Here is a 21,571-nt window from a genome sequence, read left to right as displayed (position 1 = left end):
TTAAAATATGACAATTACGGAAAAAATTAAATAGAAAAAACTAAAAGTTATGACAATGACGGAAAAAAATACATAGAAAAAGTAAAAGTTATGACAATTACGGAAAAAAAAAACTTCCATAATAAAACCTTTTGCACTTCTCTACACCCGTGGGTACCCGCGGGTCCACCAGGCCCGGCCCAGTTTTGACGGGCCGGGTGGACCTGCGGGTCCTGGTCACTTTTTGCCAGGTCTACTTATGTAATTTGAATTTGAAAGACAAATAGTTTAGGTAGTTATGCACATGTTTTGGTGTATCATGGAAAACCACTTGTAAAATTCTCTATAAATAGTGCAAAAAGCACCCCAGATGTATTGGGTTTTCTCCATATTTTCTTACTATTTTCCAAACATTTTGCTATAAAGAGACAGAGGTGGGAGGTGTTTAAACAAGGAGAACTGCTGGCAACACGGAGAACAGTTTTGCTATAAAAAACGGGTTCCTATTTTTGTTACACGTGTGCTAAAGACAAGAAATTAGTTTTAATCATGGCGCGGCTAATCACGTCTTCAACAAAATGATCAAAAACTTACCTTTGATTTGGGGGTAAATCTGCTAAGTAATACCCAGCGATATCCAAAAGCAGGTATTTTAGTCATTATACAGAATTGTCTTTATTTACATAACAGAGTCCCGTTTTGAAAATGTGTTCCGAAAACAAGTGGACGATCATCATAAAAAAAATAACTAATAAAACAAGTGGGTGACATTAATAAGAACACCCCTCATTTTGAAAAAATACTAGACCATACTGGCTTACACCATATAGAATCGCTTTTCTTTTTTTGAGTTTTTATATATGTCAGCCCGTGTAGTCTAGTATTTTTCAAAAAGTACGATACCGCTCACATCATAGGATGATCTAAACAATCCATTTGATGGTCCACCACATAAATAGAGTGTGCCCCAAAAATCATTTCCACAAGATAATTCTAGCCCTCCGATCCATAGAGGAACTGCATTTCATGGAATTTCCACCATGTAAATAGGCTGTGAAATCATTTCCACAGGATGTTCCTAGCCCTCCGATAAAAAAAAGAACCGCATTTCATGGAAATCTCAATAGATGGGAGGGTTGAGATGATCCTATGGAAAGATTTTTGGGGCACAACATATTTACGTGGTGGATGGTTCAGATCATCCTACGGTGTAAGCCGTAGAATTCTTGTTGGAAAAATACTGGACTATATGGGCTTACACCATATAAAACCTCCAAAAGTTTAAGTGCATGGTTGAGCGAGGGGGTAAAAGAAGACCTCCAAAAGCAAGTTTGAAAGCGCTGGGAATGCCACCATGAAGGGATGAGGAATTCAAGAAAATCTCAGCCTTTTTTCGCGAACCATATAACAAATTGACAAAAAACAAGATGATCTTCTGAACAATCAAGCTGAGAATGATGTAAAATCTCTTAATTGGGACACTAGTAGAGATTTCCGCAGCACTATCTGGTAAATTTTTCCAACAGGGAAATAGTAATGCAAATAACAGTGCACAAAATCCTACTTTTTCAGGACGAAGGATCAAGTATTCACTTGGACCAAAGTTAGCCATTGAAGAACAAAGAAGAGAGGACCAAAGAGCAAAGAAAGAGAGAATTTCTATGGGTTCGATGAAACTATAGCAGGGCCCCTTTAATTTATAGACCCCCACGATTGCTTTTCCAATTTTTTCGAAATATTAAATTTGCCCTCGTAGTAGAAAAAATCTGATGTAGTTTTTAAATAAAATAAGAAAAGGGTTGGTTCCAGTTATCTTCTTAATGTGTAAACAAAAAAAAGGAGAAAATTTTAGAAATACTTTTCCTTGGCAAACTTTGCTGGAATCTGGTGTCAGAATGGTATTCTATTCCGAATTCTAGTATTTGGTTAAAAATGAACGGAATCAAGCAGCGGAAATGACCCCTAGGCAGAATTAAACATGGAAAAATGCTAGAATCTTATTCCCAACCCAAGAAGTGGTATGAATTTCTTATTGAATCTTTTTTAATTAAATTTTGGGCGATGATAAATTCGCATGCCCTGTAGGATGATTCACACCCATTTTACTCGTAAAAAAGCATTAAAATCTGCCACAATGATCACCTTAAAAGGGGTGCAAATCATCCTAGCGGGTGCGAATTTATCATCTCCCTAAATTTTTTATTTTATTTTTCCATTCCGTTTTCAGTGTAGTTAAAACTTGATTCTAGCAATCCAAACGCATCCTTAGGATAGAAAAATGGAAATCTTTTTTTTTTGGGTAGGTACGCTGGTGTTTGGCAGTTTGTCAAATGAAAAGAGTATTGAAAGAAAGATAATACATTTTAGTGTAAGAAAATGACATGGCCTTAATTGATTTCATGCAAGTGACTCAATATTCATCTCCACAGGCACCTTCAGACTTTTTTTTTTGGAAGGTACGCAGAAGCGGCCAAGTCTTTTTTTTCTATTGTTCAAGTTAAACCGGCTGCAGGGTTCACACCCTCTCAGACTATCCCTTGCATTTGACTTACCGGTTCTCTCATATTCATCTCTAGAAGCACCCGTAGTGTTAGCAGAAGTCGCCTAAGTCTCTTTTTTTTTAGGTCGCCGAGTCTTTCTTTTTCTTTTTTTTATGTCGCCAAGTCTTTTTTTTTTTTTTATAAGTCAAACCGGTTGGGTTCCAAAACCCGCTTTGAGACTATCCCTTCCATTTGAGTTGTTGGGTCTCTCTCTCTCTCATTTTTTTTTTTTGAGTAGGTAAGTATTTTTTATGAACACAGCCATGCATGCGACTCACAATAGTACTTGCGTTGATAATTCATGGTTGTTGTTCCTGATAAAGTCCAAAACAGTCATCCAATCACAAGGTGACATGTGGCAGAGGGTAATCATGTATTTACACCATCTAAGGAAGGTTCGACATCAAACCCTCCACACTTACAGGTTGACACCTGTTTATGGGGATTAGGGTAATCTCATACATGATACCCTAATTATAAATAGCCTTTTAAGGCTCACAAGTAAGGGTTCTGATAGTGTACTTTCTTTATATGTTGGTCACTAACTTAAGCATCGAAGGGACTTCTCGGAGCACTAACTCCAGGTAGGTCGTCTCACAGTTTGCTACCATGCGCAGGACATAGCTCAACTCTTCCGACGCCACCTCAACAGATCACCAATTTTAGCCGCAACAGATTCGCGCCGACCGTGGGATGTGGACAAAAAGCTATTACAGATCTTAGCATGGCAAGTCGGAAAAGTGCCAGAACTGGTTCGGTCCGGGGTGCTCGATCAGCTCCTAGTAGCCACCAGGGACGACGTCTAGCTTCACAGGTCATCGTTCCTCCACCCTTGATCAAGGGACAACCACCTGTCCCACGAAAGCCTCAAATCTCAGTAACCCTGCCCATGACAAAGCAATTCCACGCACTAGTTCAGCAAGTGACTACCTTAGCCAACCAGTTCAAGAACCTAACTGAACACCCTCCACCCGGAACTCGTCCTGAGAGTCAGCGAGCACGGGAGAAGAGGGTGGATACAGAGCATGAAGATGTACCCCTATACTACAAGCAATATCCGAGCTCATTTGACCGATGTGCCCAACGCCCTAGAGGACATCCATTGTCCCCAAGTTACCATTCCCATCATCGCAGAAGCCGATCAAGATCAACTAGTCGACAATGGTCCTGGAATGGCCACCCGAACCCCGTTGAGCGTCATCATTGCAAAAGAAGCCCCCCCCAGAGTCAAACGAATTCCGCCTTGAGCCCGCTCTTAGAGGGTGTGGTGAAGAAGGGTAGGAAGACGAATAAAAAAACTGCGCATATACAACATAAGATTGATGTGATGGATCATCGTATCGTGGAGCTTATGAGAGGGACCAACCCTGTTGACCTATGGTTGTTCTCTAGCAAGCCCCCGTTTACCGAAAGGATTCTCACGCACCAGCACGTACCACGCGGATTCTAAATGCCACTGCTACCTCATTATGATGGAACTTCTGATCCCGTTAACCACCTAGAAACCTTCAAAATAATGATGCTACTGCATGGGGCCTCGAATGGATTCTTGTGCCGGGCTTATCTTGCCACCCTAGTAGGAGCTGCTCAAGATTGGTACTCCGGACTACTGACAGGATTTATTGACTCTTTTGAAGAGTCATTCGCCATTTCATGAGCAACAGACGACACCGAAAGACAGCTACATCAACGATGGAGGTAAATCAAAAAAGAGATGAGTCACTAAAAGAATTTGTCGGACACTTCAACAGGGAAGCTCTTCAAGTCCCAAACTTGGACCCGTCGGCCACGATGAATGCTTTGCTATCATGAATAAGGTCGGCCGAGTTCAGACACTCAGTAGCCAAAAAAGCCTCATCCACCTTAGTCGACTTCATCACTCAGGCATATAAGTACATCCATGCCGAGGAAACCCTGTCCACTCTCAACCTGAACTAGTGGCACCATGATGACGATAAGGGAAAGGTCTGTAATGAGGAGAAGAGCGGCCCAGGAGCACCTCTGAAATCCCGACGGGATGACAGACTACCCCAAAGAGATAGGAGCCCACGCCGCAGGGGAAAAAGAGAAAATCCCTCTGAATGCCACCAGGGGGTGAATCCTGGCTGCCATCCGTGGAAAAGACTTCCTCATATGGCCTGCGAATAGGGGTGTAAACGAGCCGAGCCGAGCCGAGCTTGGCCAGGCTCGGCTTGGCTCGGTCAGGTTCGGCCAAGCTCGCGACCAGCTCGCGAGCCTTACCGAGCTCGGGTTATATTAAGTTCACACCCCTCATCTTCCCATGACAGCCCTATCTAGTGTAATTTGACTACTTTTTTTACACTATGGGGGGTGGTCCAAGTAACAAATGGGGTTCCAAAAATGAAGTGACATATTTTGCCTTCCCCTTTCACTCCCTGGACAACCCTTTTAGTGTATATATTTATATATAATATATATATTTAAATATATTAAATTCTTAACGAGGGGCTCGGCTCGTTAAGGATTAGAGCCGAGCCCGAGCCAAAATTGACACCCTTACATGCGAAGATGCAAAAAAAAGGGAAATAGAGACGGGTCAAGTACTGCCGATTTCATGAGGACTACTGACACGACACTGACGAATGTCTTCACCTCAAAGAAGAGATTGAGACCCTGATTCAGAGGGTTCCTCTGAGACTATGTCAGGGGGAGGAGAGCATCCTAGGAGAGAAACCCGAGCTCATAGCACACCTGATCATAGGAGTCCTCGACAATCCCCGGCACCAAGAAGCCCAGAGAGGTTTCCCATCCCCAAGAGTCCTCCAACAGAGGATCGACGCCCCCAACCTACCAGGATCATATACACTATAGTGGGTGGGTGGGGAGCAAAGGCGGGTGGGACATCGTCCACGGCTCGTAAAGCCTATACCAGGTAGGTCGGCTCGGTGCACATGTTTATCAAGAAACAGAAGGTAGACCATGTCATTTCCTTCTCGGAAAAGACTTCGATAAAGTTATCTTGCCCCACGACGATGCTTTAGTCATAACCATGCGCGTGACGAACTTTGAGAAGAAGAAAATATTGGTAGACAATGGCAGCTCTGTCGATATCCTATACTATCACGCTTTCAAGCTAAAGACTGCCTTAAGCCTATCAGCTAATATTTGTATGGACTCGCCGGAGAAGCAATCAGGGTAGAAGGTTCCATAGAACTACGCATCCTCGTGGGGACTGCACCCCATCAAGCTACTACGATGATAAACTTCTTAGTTGTGAAAGCCTCATTGGCCTTCAACGCTATTAATTCATGGTTGTTGTTCCCTTTCAAAGTGAAGTGATATATTCAGCTCTTTTTATCACTTGGGACAGCCCCCAAGTAAACAAAATGAGAGGCAAATATATCATTTCCCCTTTCAAATTGACCAAATCAACTCCAACGACTTCAAACCCTTTTATTATGAGCCTACTAGTAATTGTACGCATGTATCTTTCATGAGATAAAAATAGAAACGAGAGCTTAGAAGGCCCTTTCTATATGCTTTCAGTACCGTCATTGGAGTCTCGTTTCTCAAGTACATAACTGCTAATGCTCATGAACAGCTGAAACAGCGCTTCGACTTCACTAACGCTGAAAGCTGTCTGAGAAGTAAGTCGTACAGGGTCCTTCGTTTCCTGGGAATTGCTTTCCAGCCTTTTACCGAAGGAACCCCATTTACTGATGGTGGTGGTGGTGGTCTTAGAGGTGTTTGTGAAGATGATGGGAGGCGAAGATTTATGAGTGGATGAGAAAGGATGAGAATCCAAATGTGGTAGCCATGATAGAGGTGTAGGACTGCAGGGTTGATTTCAAGCCGCTACGCACCCGCGTGTCCTTAGCAAACCTCATGTTATTAAAATCGGTCCTTAATTATTTGAATACAAGACTAATTTATTTTAGGGAATTTAGGGAAATGATATCAGCACAACCATGTTTTATTTTCTACACTAATGCATTTTGTCTTTTAGTGGTTAAAGTGCTGTCAAAAGGTTATTACAGTTCCCAGACAGCTCACTCCCCAATGACGAGCATTCAAATCCCCCCTTGCTTACCCCGATGCGCATGTTTTCCAGGTGATTGCGCGCATCCGTAGGGAAATAGTCCTACCCCCGAAGAGCACCCTTCGTTACCAAAAAAAAAAATCAGGGTAAAAGGGTGCGAATCATCCTCCAAGGGGGTGCGGATATATCGTCTCCCTTATTATAACGACTAGTAAAAGTGCACGTGGGACTAAGGGATTTTACAACATATAACTGCAAAAAAAAAAAAAAAAAAAAAAAAATTACAGTGTAAAGTTTTTAACAATGTGAAGCTTCCATCTTTCCCCGCTAGTAGGCTTGTAAACATTGAAGGATATAACTACGTACATAAGATGCGGCGACAACAACTACCCAAAACTCAACATTGGGACATGAGAACTGATCACAAGCACTATCATTACAACTGAGGACTGGAATGAAATAGTTTATACGAATATTTTTTATTTTTTTTTGAATTGTCCAAGATTACACGAATATTGTCCAAGAGTTTTTTAGAAGAATGCAATTTTTTTAAAATATAATTTCTAATGATTAAAATAAATGAAAAATAATTGTTCCATCTAAGAAAAAATCTAGGGAAATATCAAGATCTTTTTAATCTCATAAACATCTATTGAGATCTCTCCAGTGTCCATTCGGACTTCATTTTGTGTACAAATAGCAATTTACATGACAAAATAACATAAATAGGTAAGTAGAACTTCTGCATGAATAAAAAAAGAAGAAATACTTGGATTTAAAAACTTTAAAGAAGCAATACAAGTGGAATGTTGAGAGCCTCCAATCCATAGAAGATGTAATTCATCATGCTTTCCTATTTTACTGCAACAAAAATAGATCATGAGAAAACAAATTTGAAGTTCATTAAATAACAGAAACCAACAACTCCACGTACTGTTTCAAAAAAGAGTAACATCTGCTCGAGAAACCTTACACCAAATGAATAAATAAATCAGAAACGGTTTTGGCATCCACTTCCTATGATCAAATCAAAGCAAACAAACATACATACTGTTACGTGCGTGGCTACATTATCGTTTTGAACCCAAGTTTCCTCCGTTAAACCAATATTGTTCTTTACCAAAATTGTTGTTGTTCATCATAGGTAAAGAAAAGAAACAGAGGGATAACCCCCTGTGGACCCCGATCCCAAGGACGGTGGCGAGGACACGAGATCCCCATCGATCCTCTGAGATCTCCACACGTGAATGAGAGCTCTACCAATGAACTCTCGAAAGAGTGCCTCTCACAGCATGAGTGGCGATGTATGTGAGATACCTCTTGATTCGGGGATGAGTCCGGAACCGAAACGTACCTAAAATAACTCAGAATCGCCATCCAAGGAAGTAGGCCCTGAATCCCATACTATACTCTGTCGCAACGAATAACCAGAGATACAAAAATCCGTGCCTGATGACGAATGAGGAAGGTGTTATGCACCCCCAATTCGCCCGAGTGTAAACACCCAGTCTCTTATGTCATTTATTTATTAACTTTGAAGAATTTTGAACAAAAATCATGTGAAATGGGAACGGATATCCCCGAGAAAACGTCTACCTAAACATGCATGACTCAGGGATGAAAATAATAAGCACACACAAAAGATAAATGAAAGAAGTGCCACCTAAACATAGCTAGGTTATGAGTGTCATACATAATTGGTGTCTAAGTTCTAATGGACAAACACATGCATGCTACAGTTAAAGATATAAGGTCTGTACAGGAAAGTAAGAAAACACAACAAAACACACTTTACCAATTCAACTCAACTCCACACATGACTCGACACGACAAACTCTAGATTCTAATGTGATACTTGACTCGGACCAGGATAACCATCCCGGCTACTCTACGTATCCCGGCCTCGAGAAGAATAAAAGTCAACGTAGTTCAATGGCCTATTCTAAACTACGATGCCTGACCATCTATGACCGCTATCCTAGACTCAATCAACTAGACCTGACTAGTTTTTAAAGCTTCTTGTGCGATTGCTTAAGTTTAAGTGAATTGTAATTTTTAGGACTCCCTATATGCCTTAACTAATGTAGGTGAGCCCTCCATCCTATGTGTAATTAGGCTGTATGACCTAAGAAAAATAATGGGCTAACTAAGTGCATCCTAGTCTAGCCATCGGCTCGACTAAGTGTCTAACCGACCACGACTCAAGGCCTCCTAACTCTAGGGACACTCACACACAAAACACACAAAGCATCAACATAACCATGACAGACTCATAACTCTAAGACACACCAAACATCTAGGACTGACTCCTAACTCTAGAGGAATATCTTTTTGAAAAGGTTTTGAAGAGTTTTTCATTTTTTTAGGGTTTTGAATTTATTAATGATTTTTAAGGATTTTTGGAAGGTTTGAAATGTTTGTTTTTGAATGTTTGACTGGACCTAAGATAAGAATCCCAAGCTGCCTACGTACCTCGTGGAAGAGGATCAAGCCAACGTAGTTCGGAAACAGACTCTCCTAACTACACTCCTAATGACTCATGACTTTTCTGATGTTTTTGGATTTTCATGTCTTTCAAGTGTTTTTGTTGTTTAAAGTTTTCCAATGTTTTTGAATTTTTTAAGTGTTTTCACCCTTTTAGCCAAAGGGAGCCCGTATGTCTGCACTCTGTGATCCACAACATGGAAGAGTGTCAGTGCTAAGGGCTGAATCCCAATAGCTAAAAAAGGAACTCCTATCTAAAGACAAACTCATAAAATAATGGACAGACTCGTAAACATCTATAAGGGCAAGACAAACTCAGAAGATTTGCAAAGATTGGACAGAATTCTATACTTTACAAGGGTTGGACAGAATCCCATGACTTGATAAAAGGCTGGACAGAATCCTAGCTCCTTATGATGATAAGACAGACTCCTGAAAAACCGATTCCTATGCTAAAAACTGACCCTCTAGCTAAGGACACACTCATATACTAAAGAACTGACTCCTAGTGCATAACCATAACAAGGGAGTGCTAATGAGACTAAGCTAGTCTCCTAAAACAAGAGGATAACTAGGGCAAATGAGACAAAGCCTGTCTCCTATGGGGGAACAACTAATTCTAATGAGACACTGAATGTCTCATATGGAGGACTCCAAGTAACCTTATCATTTCCCTTGCAATGATAGATAGAATATGGGTATAAGCAACTAACAGACCTAGTTGGTCTTCTAATAAGGATGTGTTAATAATGAGACTTGGGTAGTCTCCTATGAGTTGACTCACTAGTGAGACAAAGCCTGTCTCCAAAGGGTACAACTTGTTTCTTCATGAGACACCGCTTGTCCCCTAAGAGGGGGCTCTAGATGACTCTTTCATTGCCCGTGCAATGGATACGAGGACCTTATGTTTTAAGGGATACACATCTAAAAAACTGGGCAAGTCTTTTAAATAAAAGAGGGGGGTCCTACTCGGACTAAGCAAGTCCCCTAATGATGGACTTGGGCTAACGCCTTTATCGCCCTTGCAATGAATAAGAAAACCATATCTATGAGACTCAGTTAGTCTTAAAAGGACAAGAGATAAGGTAAAAGAAGGGATAAATCTTTTTTTTTAAATGGCAATAATTATATATAGCAAATTTAGGAGGCCGAGATGGACCACCCATATCTACAATAGTAAGCAAGAATGAAAAAGGAACGAAGAAAAAACAAAATACAGAGAATACCCCTTCTCAGGGAGGAAGGTGGTCGAACCACATAATAGAACCACCGGAAACACCACGCTAAGCTAGCGCATCCGCCTTATCATTTGCCGATCTTCTAACATGCTGAAAGCCGATAGTGGACCTCACAATTAAGTCCTCAATCTCATCAAAAATGGAAAGAAATCTCCATGGAGGAACCACCCCACCTTTCAACCAACGAATCACATTTAACGAATCTTCCTCAACAATTGTCTGATCCATCAACCTTCTATCAATATTCAAAATGCCAAAATGTGCCGCCCTCACTTCCGCATCTGACGAATCAGACACACCACTAGAGCCGTAGTATGCCCAAACAACATCCCCCTTATCATTGTGACAAACCCCTCCCACTCCTGCCGGACCCGGATTGCCAGAACTCGCACCATCGAAATTAACCTTATACATGTTTTGAGCAGGGGGCTTCCACCTTTGCAAAATAAGATCTCTGCGCTGAACACTAAAGCACACCTCCTGCCAACCTTCCCAAAGATCAAAAGCCGATACAAACCGGAAGGATGGGAGGCATCTCACCCAAGATATAACCAAGGTGATGATCTTCAAGTAAATCCAATAAGGATTCATAGCTTTCCCCTCAAAGACTCTAGAGTTCCTCTCCTTCCATATAGACCACCACGTAGCTAATAAACAAAAATTCCACAAGGTTTTTCCTTTTTCCTTCCAAGGAACCCCTCCCCATTGGTGCAATAGCGACGGAATAGATTTTGGAAAAACCCAACAAATCCCAAATCTCATGAAGATGAATTGCCATATGATCCTAGTGAACGAACAATGCATAAACAAGTGATCCACAGATTCCCCATCATGCAGACATAGTGGGCAATGATCAATAAGCCACATACCACGGTTTCTCAGAAAATTAATAGTTTGTATTCTATCACGACAAACCGCTCAACCAAAGATACAAACTCTAGGTGGGCAATGAAATTTCCATACCTTTGCCGAACATGAAGGGTTAGAAATGGGCATAATACTTTTATAGAAAGATTTAACCAAGAAAGTCCCAAAAGGTTCTTCAATCCAAAGCCTTTTATCCTCCCGATTCCTTTTAATGTAACAACCCTCAAGAAGGGCCCGCAGGCTAGAGACCAATTCCACCTCCCACTCAAAAAATGATCTTCTAAACCCAAGGTTCCACACAAAAACATCATCATTCCACTCAAAGCAATCGCTAACAAAGACCTCCGTATTTGAAGCCATATTGAATAATCTCGGAAATCGACACTTAAAGGATACATCCCCACACCACAAATCATGCCAGAATGATATTCTATCACCCTTATACACTCTAAATCTAACCTTTAACTTGAAAAGAGAAGACATTTTTAGAATGTCTCTCCAAACCGACAACCCTTTTTTTGCAAACAAGTTCAAGGATTCACATCTCCCCATATCACATCCATACTTACTTCTAATGACCTTGACCCACCAACGATCATGCTCATCCCCAAATCTCCATAACCATTTACCCAAGAGCGCATGATTAAAATCTCTAATTCTCCTGATACCCAAACCACCCAACTTGATGGGGACACAAACCTCCTCCCATTTGACCAAAGCAATTCCTCTCTTATCCTCATTCCCACCCCACAAGAATCTCCTCTGGATCTGTTCAATCCTAAGGGAGACACTAACAGGGCATTTAAATAAATACATGAAGTATATAGGTATATTGGACAATACCGCCTTAACCAGCACAAGCCTACCACCACGAGAAACAAGATTACTTTTCCATGTACCTAATCTTCTCTCGATCCTCTCAACTATAGGAACCCACAGATCTTTATTCGGTCTACCAACCCCTAACGGAAGGCCCAAATATGAGGAAGGCAACGCGTCCAGCTGATATCCCAGAATCACAGCAATTTCCAGAGCCCTCTCCTCGGGAATATTCAAAGCAAAAATTTTAGACTTGTGGAAATTAGATTTTTGGCCTGAAATGAGCTCATAGCATCTCAAAATAGCTTTTAAGTTTCTCACTTGCCCAATCTCCGGTTCACCAAATAATAATGTATCGTCAGCAAATTGCAAGTGGGAGACCTCCACCTCCTCCAAGCCGATCCTGAATCCTCTAAAAAGATCAAGGCCGCTTCCCATCGCCAGTAACCTACTAAGGATTTCCGCCACAATGATAAACAAGAAAGGGGATAAAGGATCCCCTTGTCTAAGCCCTCTAGACGACTTGAAGAAACCCTTTAGAGATCCATTAATGAGAATAGAAAACCAAGCAGATGACACACAAATCTTCATTCACGAACGCCATAGACATCTGAATCCCATACGCTCAAGAGAGTAATCCAGACATCCCCAATCCACTCTATCATAAGCTTTCTCCATGTCCAACTTACACAAGATGCCTTGCTTACGAAGTTTGCGATATGAGTCAATAGCCTCATTTGCAATCAAGGAGCAATCTAAAATTTGTCTTTTTTCTATGAAAGCACATTGATAATCCGATATGATTGATGGAAGTACCCTTTTTAAGCGATCCGTTAAAACTTTAGCCAAAACCTTATAAAGGCATCCCACAAGACTGATAGGCCTAAACTCCGATATCCTACTAGCACCTTCCACCTTAGGAATTAGAGCAATGAAAGTAGCCCCCGAACCTCTATCCAACTCCATACCTTGATGGAACTCATGAAAAAACACCACTAGGTCACCCTTGACATATTCCCAACAAGAATGGAAAAATGCCAAACAAAAGCCATCCGGCCCGGGAGCCTTATCTCTACTCAAAGAGAAAACAGCCCTCTCAATCTCGTCGACCTCAAACGGATCCTCCAATTTCCTACTCTGATCACATTCTAAATGATTAAAATCCACCCACTCCGGAATAGGCTTCAATATACCATCTGATGTATATAAGGCATTATAAAAGCTCAATATAGCACTCGAAATATCTTCCTTTCTGGAAACCACCGCCCCGTCCACCATCAATGAGACAATCCTATTACCCCTTCTTCTAGCACTTGCCATAGCAAGAAAGTAAGCTGTATTTTTATCACCTTCCTTCAGCCACTTGACCCTCGACTTTTGCCTCCAGGATATCTCTTCATGTAGAAGAATACTTTTATGTTCTTCCCGAAAACGCCCCAATTCCTCCCTAGAAACAATGTTCCCCAATCCCTCTTCCTCTAAATCTCCTAGATCTACAATCCTACTTTCCAACCAATTCTTTCTGCAAGAGTCAGACCCTCTTTTCTCCTTAATCCATTCCTTCATCATCTTCATAACAAATCTCAATTTTTTCCCTATTATTACGTCTGCAAGCCCCTCAAAATTTGCAGAGGCCCACCATTTTCCCATCCTTTCTTCCATATTCGGATCCTGGAGCCATGCAATCTCAAATCGAAAAGGTGAGGGGGCAACAAGATTCTAACCTCGGATCCAGAAGAATAGGACAGTGATCTGAAACCGAATGAACCAGGGATTTTTGTATCACCTCAGGAGTCAAGCTCATCCACAGCGGACATACAAGGAAGCGGTCAATCCTACTATGACTCTCCCCTCTATTCCACGTGAACCAAGCCCCAGATAACGGAAGATCGATTAACTCATGCTTAGAAATGAAATCAGCGAACAAGACCATATTTCTATTAGACCTCGTGCAAGCCACCCTTTCACACGCAAATCTAATTTCATTAAAGTCTCCACCTAGACACCAAGGATGGGACCATCGCGCCCTAATCCCATCTAAGTCCCCCCATAACAACATTTTCTCCACCCTTAGAGAAGGCCCATAGACCCCAAAGAAAACAACCCTCACCGTGTATTCCACCCTTTCCAGAACTACAGACAAGGAGAACCTACCCTTCCATTCCTCGACCACATTCCAATAAGACTCCTCCCAAGCAACCAAAATCCCCCCAGAAAGGCCAATTGAACCCACAAAAGAAAAGCTCCACTGACCTGTGAGACAATACTCTGAACAGTAACCTTATCTATAACCTCTAATTTGGTTTCTTGTAGACATACAAGACTCGGTTTACATCTTTTAAAGATTTCTTTCACTTGAGCTCTCTTCGCCAAAGAACCCAATCCATTTACATTCCATGATAACGTCTTCATAAGGAAACAATTTTCACGTACTTTCTCCCCTTACCTCCCTCACTCTTCTTATCCCCTTAACACCCGATTTCAATCTAACCAACTCTCGGAGTAACTTCTTCGAAGATTCACTCCTGTGAGACTCGTTAACCTCTCCCCCAACCATATCCCTTAATTCAATCCACTGTATCATAACACGAAACTCCGGTAATGGTCCGAGGTATCTTACCCCCACCTTCCCACTAACATCTATCACCTTATCCACTGCTCTCTCCACTAGCTCCATGTTACCCTCAGACCCCTCAACCCCCTCTATCTCCTCGGGACTATTGGAATTTTCCCGGCCCAACAAAGCCCTCTTATCAAGATGCCCATAACAAGAAGGAATATGAGAGGATAGCAAGCAATGGTTTGGGACATCCATACCCAAAGACTCACTGATTTCGTCCTCTACATAGAAACCCATTTCTGTGCCCTGCATGTTTGGACACGGAAAAGACACCTCATTGCCACGAAATGAAAACGAAGAGTTGATACCTTTGGGGGAGTTGAAGCCAAGACTACAACCATCACATTCCAGTTGTGATTGATTGATTTGAAATATCTTCATTAACCCACCAATACCTGGTAAGATAAGATCTTCTACGGCACTTGTGGTGCTTTTCTCTCCCGCTCGGTCCAGGTTGAACTGTACAGTGTGCTCTGAGTTACCCAAACCATCATTAATTCTCCGGAAAACCAATTCCGAAGGGATAATCCTCCGAGAGTATTCCTCACACCCTCCCCTCAAATCAGTGTTAGAATCTTCCCTACGACTTACCGATGTTCTCCTTAATTCAACTTCACTTGAATTGACACTATCCACCGCTCTTGAATCAGCCCTCCATTCTTCCAAGCTAATTTCATTGCCAGCAACACCATGCAAATCTGCCCCAAATTTTATGATCCCTTAATCTGGTGACATATCAATCAAGGGCGGGCCATCTGCAATGCTGCAAAATTTCCTAGCAATTGGCATTTGTCTTGAAGGTGTAACAGGCCCACAACCTCTCTCTGAGTTGTTCTCCACTAGCCCAATAATATTCTCCACCAGCAGGTTCAAATGTCTTCTAAGCCCATTAATATGTCCACTGATTTGATCATCCGGCAAGCCCACCAACCTATGCCCACTGATATTATCTTCCAGGCACATTTCCTTTTGACGGCCCACTAGCAAATGGTGCAGCCCATTATATAACTCAGACCCACTTATTCCACTTGCATAACAGCTAGCGTCAATCAAGTCAGCCCCCTACCTCTGTCAACACCAGTCGTCAGACCTTCTAGAAACTCCCTTCCATTCTTTCCTCACCACATATTTGAGAAATTTGATTTTCAAATTCTGCGCTATCGTGTGCCCCCCTGCTATCGTGCACCACCTATTCCTTCCAGCCCAATCCATGCTAACCTGCTCCTCCAGCCTCCAAGACTCTTCCTCCCCACTACCGGACTGGTTTTCCGAACATCCATCAGCACCAAACCCATCCTCATCATCATCCGAGCTGAATTGATTGGAATATGTCTCCCCCCCCCCCCATCGACCTTTTTTCGCGCCGACTCCATTTCGCATTTCACCCACATCGTTGCTCCGTCGATGCCTACCGGAAAAGCCACCACAATTGGGCATCCAGAGCTTGTGGCAATCCGAACTTTGGCCCACTGATATCCTCTAGCAGCTTTGCAGGAATCATCCATCTCAATTACCCTACCAATCCTCTTCCCTATGTTTCTGAAATTCTCCACACACCAAGCTTGAGGTGGAATTCCAAAATTAAACCACCACTCCACCCTTGTCAGATTCTCAAACTTCTTCGACCAAGAGCTCAATTCAACAAATGGCGAATTTCTAGCAGCAAACCAGGCTATCTTCGATTTCTCAAGAGCAGATTCTGCCTTTAAAACTATCATAAGTTCCCTTTCATCCATTTTGTAAACTTTAACAGCCCCTTCTGCAACTTTCCTTTCAAACAACCAAGCATCCAAAGCCTGAACATTGCCAGACCATCCTTCCCCGATTTTGCCCCACAAACTACGTTCTGTTCCTTTCAAAGATACCAATGGAAGAACTGCTCCTTTGTCCGACTCGCCAAAGACAATATTCAAAGGAGTTTTCCTACTGCGAGACTCAGGCTTATCTATCCCTTCCATGCTCCCGCTACTTGATGCATTCAATGCATTGGTCTTTGGTTTTGTCGGACTCATATCGACATTGCAGTCATACGACGACCAGATCTTCCCGCATTGCCAACATTCAACCCTTCTCTTGAAATTGTGGAACCCACACTTGCAGCACTTCCAATCTCCCCTCTGCTGTTCCACTCTCTTCTCCCTGCGATTCTTCTGCTTCGCCCAAGGAACCACCATTCTCTTCTCCCTGCGATTTTACTGCTTAAAAGAAGGGATAAATCTTAATCAAGAAATGATAGTAATTGGTATTGTTTGATCAAGAAAATGAAATATCTCAACGACAGAATTTATTCTAACTTGGAGTCAAACTTAGAATCTATACTCATCTGTCATCATATTAATGGCTCCTTAGGTTTATGCTCTACCATAAACGGATGATAATTTTATACATGCAATCAAACCCTCATGACAGAATACAATACCATTGTAAAACACTTCGTTTGATCTTCTATCAATGCACTGATCATGTTAATATCTAATAATATAAAAAAAAAATTATGATTCTCAACTAAACTATCCATTCAATGGAAAACAAGACAAATGTAATATAATGGTAAAACAATTGCGGACAGGGGTATCTATGAGATATAACTAAATAAATCTTTGTGCCCATCCACTTTAATGACAGTACCAACACATACATCATATTTCACCAAATAAGCCCATTCCTATATGTGTATAAGATTAAAGAACATGTATGTATATATCAGTTATGATGGAACCAGTATCATTTACACATTAAAAAAAAAGGATCAAAACAGTACACGAGATGGAACATAGTAGTAATAATACCATAACATGCAACATGCTATTATTCAAATGCAATCAACCTGACCCAACTTAACTTAACCCAATTTGATAGTGCTAATAGTAAATCAGCTCAATATCTATACTTGAGCTAAATAACCTTCAGCTGAACTCAAGTTATCTTTTCCCAGATATTTCCAAAATTAAACCAGGTGAGCTGTCCTAGAATCAAGGTTTGACCTCCAAACCATTAATCATATGAAACTTCAAGAAATCATAGCTGTAACCTCTACTCATAGTAATCGATTACAACACTGGAATCATCAAGAGTCTACTATAAATTTTCTAAAGCAATGAATAGAGTAGAAGCAATGAAGGCATGGACGGAAGACCCAAAGTCATATTCAACATTTTACCTTAATTTCCAAAAGAGGTCCCAAAGATCAATTTTTCGAAAGCGAACAAGTACTGAGTGCCTGGAAATACTCTCTGTGATAAAGGAAATACCAACCTGAAAATCTTAAAAACTCTGTAACTTCTTTGTCTTATACAAAGAGGAAACGACTACTACTAGAGAGCTAGCTGAAAATAGAACCAATCAAGCTCAACGATCATCAGGACATAAATGATTAAAGAAGTAAATTGTATGAAATTGTTTGTAAAATAACTTGAATCAGTTTGCAGAGGGACAAAACATGAAAGAGAAAAATATGAATCCCTTAAAGCAGCTGATGAACGCCTTTAATTGGGACACAACAGTTTGGATATTAAATGACTTGTCTGCATTTCCTTTTTATCACTTTAATGACCCAAACTTCAAGCTATGGTCAACACTAAAATAATAGCCCTGAACACGTTTATCGTTTTATACGCTTTTCAATTCATGATTCAAACGGTTATAAACATGACTCCAAAATCCAACAAAGTAAGTAGGGGTCTGAACATATGAATGCATTACCAACAATCATCTCTTTTAAATATATGTATGAGTGCTATGATAGCCATACATAGCTGAAACGATATAATCACAACCATAAAGCCAACAAACTAAATGAATGCATTCAGAAGCTTCTTCTTTTTTTAAAATGGATACATAGAACTGGAAAAGTAGAACCTGTTACACTAATCTTAATGCAGGTGCTTAAGAGGGAAGAAGAAGAAAATTAGAAATCAAGAACACAACTTAGAGAAGAAGAAGAAAATGGGAGCAAAGCTCACGAGTTGAGCTTTGCTCGCTCACAAGAAAGATACTCAGCCCTCAAGTGATGGGTGAATTTTCGAGCTTTGATTAACTTATGTAATTGATGGAATATCAATTGGGTTGAGCTTTGCTCCCATTTTCAAAGATTGTCTCTACACATCAATTACAAATACTTTCTACCCTCTTGTCCAATTTTCGAGCACAAATACTTGTTGGGAACTCGCATCGAGTCTTTATTTAAAGGGTTAGAAACCATCTTTAAAGGGGATTTTGGATGTTGATAAACTAATGTAATTGATGGGATATCAATTGGGTTGAGCTTTGCTCCCATTTTGGATGTTGATAAACTTATATAATTGCAGGAATGCACCTTGGAACTCCACCAAAACCACCTAGGCATGACATGGCTGCCATGTTGGCACTGCATCAAATCTTCACCTACATTTTTCCAAAAGTAAGAATAGAACTAATGCATGTTCCATATTCCTATTCAGTTTGGTACAACATACACACATGCATGCTCTCACTCATATACACATTCACTTACATATTTACACACATCTACACACTCACACACTCATACATACACACACTCACATATAGCCACATCAAACCCAAGCTAAAACCCAAAGACAACTACAATCCATCTATCATATCTCTAACAGGTTTAAGCATTAGTCACCTAACAACTAGGAATATAAGCCATAGGGAAATGATATCAACATCTTTGATCAATGACACAAAATAAACACTACTCTGTTTTGAGTACCTACCTGTAACCCCCATGGTTTAACATGCTAAATGGGCTTCTCAACACAGAGTATACACCCCATACAACCAAAACTCACTAACCATAACATCATACCAATTTCACTATGCAGAATTGCATAATGATAATACAAGCCACATTATCCTCAAATGATTTCAAATATCATAATTTCATTACTAAAATAATGGAAACCCAGCTAGGGACTCAAAAGAGACGATGTTATGCAACGGAACCTGATCAGTTCAAGCTAAAATGCAAAAACTAATACATATGTACACCATACAAACAACTCAATACAAGTATCTCATAAGATCTTCCTAAACTGAACTAATATTAACATTTCATTTTCTTCGCCTTGAATAATAATTTTTTGAGCATTTCCATCAACATATTTCACACAATGATTTGATACAAGGATAAAACACATTCAGAGTATACACAACACTAAACTTATCTGATCTATCTTATCCTTTCAATCACTACAGCAGCTTAATCGGTCTCCGCATTTTCTTATCTAAACTTCAAAATGCCCAACATATCTTGGCACAATCGCCAGGGAAAAGGATCGGGAGGAAGGCTAGTTAGAAACTATTGAATGAAGTCAAACAAGAAATACAAAAATTTGAGTTGCTTTATTATAATCTGCAGAGGTCACTGGAGATAGCAGCCACCAATGTGATTTATAAACATGAACAGTAAAATGAATTCCAATGGTGAGGGTAAGGCAGGTGGTGAAATGACAAAAAAGGATAGGAGATCAGCAATGATGGCAAAGCTGGAAATGATGAGGGGATGCGCAGGCTCTAAAAAAAATGCATAACTTAGGCCAAAGCCAAAACACATTGCTCAAGCATGGCATACATCCTTTTATCTAGACATTTACACAATCACAATCCGGATAACCACAACAACTACTCTGTCATTAACTGATAGAAAACACTAATCCTATAGCCAATATGCTACAAACATATTCGAAATTCAAACTCCACTGATCTTTCACAAGCATTTCGTCATACACAAAACATGCGATTTCAAAATACTATAGTGCTCTAATTATCTTAAGATTCACAATATGAACAAACATCTAGGAATCTTTCACATAAATAACTCTTTTCTAATTACTTTCTTCTCCAAACATTTGAAACTCCACAAGCAGATCTTACTCTGAAATCTCGTGAACAAAATGCAACAAATATGCCTGAATATCTCATCAATAAAAGCAACAGCACAAGTACTAAATTTAATCGATGAATACAACAATCATGCTCTGAAATTCTATCAGTAGATGTAACAAAGAAAAATAAAATTAAAAAAATGAATCAAAGATAAAATTGAACAAAATACTCTGGAATTTCTAAATCTGTCCTTTAATTAAGACAAAAATAAAGAGTTTAGTTAATCAAGAGAAGAATTAAATAGAGACTTACTTCAATTAGAAGATTCCTCGAAGAACTCTTACTCTCTTTTTGTCTTCGATCTCCAAATTTCTGTTCGGAAGAGGAGAAACACATGCAAGATCTTATGTGGAACAATGAAGCCACAAAAAGGAAGAGAACTTTGCCGGAGATTGACCGAACTCTGGCCAGATCCACTCGGAGAAGAAGGGAAAATGAACGAACTAGGGTTATATTTTTGGCTAGGAAAACAAAAATTTCAGAGTTTCCAAAACAGATCTGAGAAAGCAAGGTAAAAGAAACATAAATTCGTGTAAGAATTATAGCAAAGAAGAAGAAGATGATAGCTTGAGCATGGCTGGAAAATCGCCTGAGCTTTGCCCGGGAAAAATGGAGGAAAATGACTTAGGGTTATGGTTTGATGATTTAGGGATTTTTTTTCTCTTCTCTTTCTCTCTCTGATTTCTTCTTCAAAACCCTCTCTGATTTCTTCTTCAAAACCCTCTCTGAAATAGAAAATGGGGAGATCTTGAGGTAAGGGGCAGAAAAATGGGGTTTGATTAGGGTTGGAGTCAAGGTAGAAGGGAAAGGAAGATGATGATGGTAGTGATGGTGGCTCAAAGGGTGGCCCAATGGAGAGTAATCGGAGAAGAAGGGAAGGAGTGGTCGCCCTTTCTCCCCTCTCTTTCTCTTTTAGATCTGAAAAACTCCTCTTCCCCCCCAAACCCTCATTCGATCCCCTTTTTTTTAAACAGGGGAATCATATATTTGATCCCCTCCTTTCCCAAGATAGCCCTTTATAAGCCATATTTGCTATTTTTCTTCCTAAGGCTACCCCTATCCGGATAACTCATCCCTCTCTACTTCTTTTAATTAGGAAAAATAATTCATTCAGCCCCCGTTTTAGTAATCTTGG

The 21,571-nt window shown here is 40.5% G+C and overlaps 1 long non-coding RNA gene across 1 annotated transcript; it reads right to left on the bottom strand.

Moving 5' to 3' along the window:
• Positions 1-7,131: 7,131 nt before the first annotated feature.
• LOC143864071 (uncharacterized) lies at positions 7,132-21,135 on the bottom strand. Its single transcript, XR_013241074.1, has 2 exons — positions 20,689-21,135; positions 7,132-7,380 (listed from the first exon to the last, which is right to left on the bottom strand). It is a non-coding gene; the product is annotated as an uncharacterized LOC143864071 (long non-coding RNA).
• Positions 21,136-21,571: the final 436 nt, after the last annotated feature.

This window comes from Tasmannia lanceolata, unplaced genomic scaffold, assembly GCF_043159265.1.
Source record: "Tasmannia lanceolata isolate RefF3 unplaced genomic scaffold, GAP_Taslan_0.1 ptg000044l, whole genome shotgun sequence".
NCBI classification, from domain to species: domain Eukaryota; kingdom Viridiplantae; phylum Streptophyta; class Magnoliopsida; order Canellales; family Winteraceae; genus Tasmannia; species Tasmannia lanceolata.
This window is presented reverse-complemented; position numbering and strand designations above follow the sequence as displayed.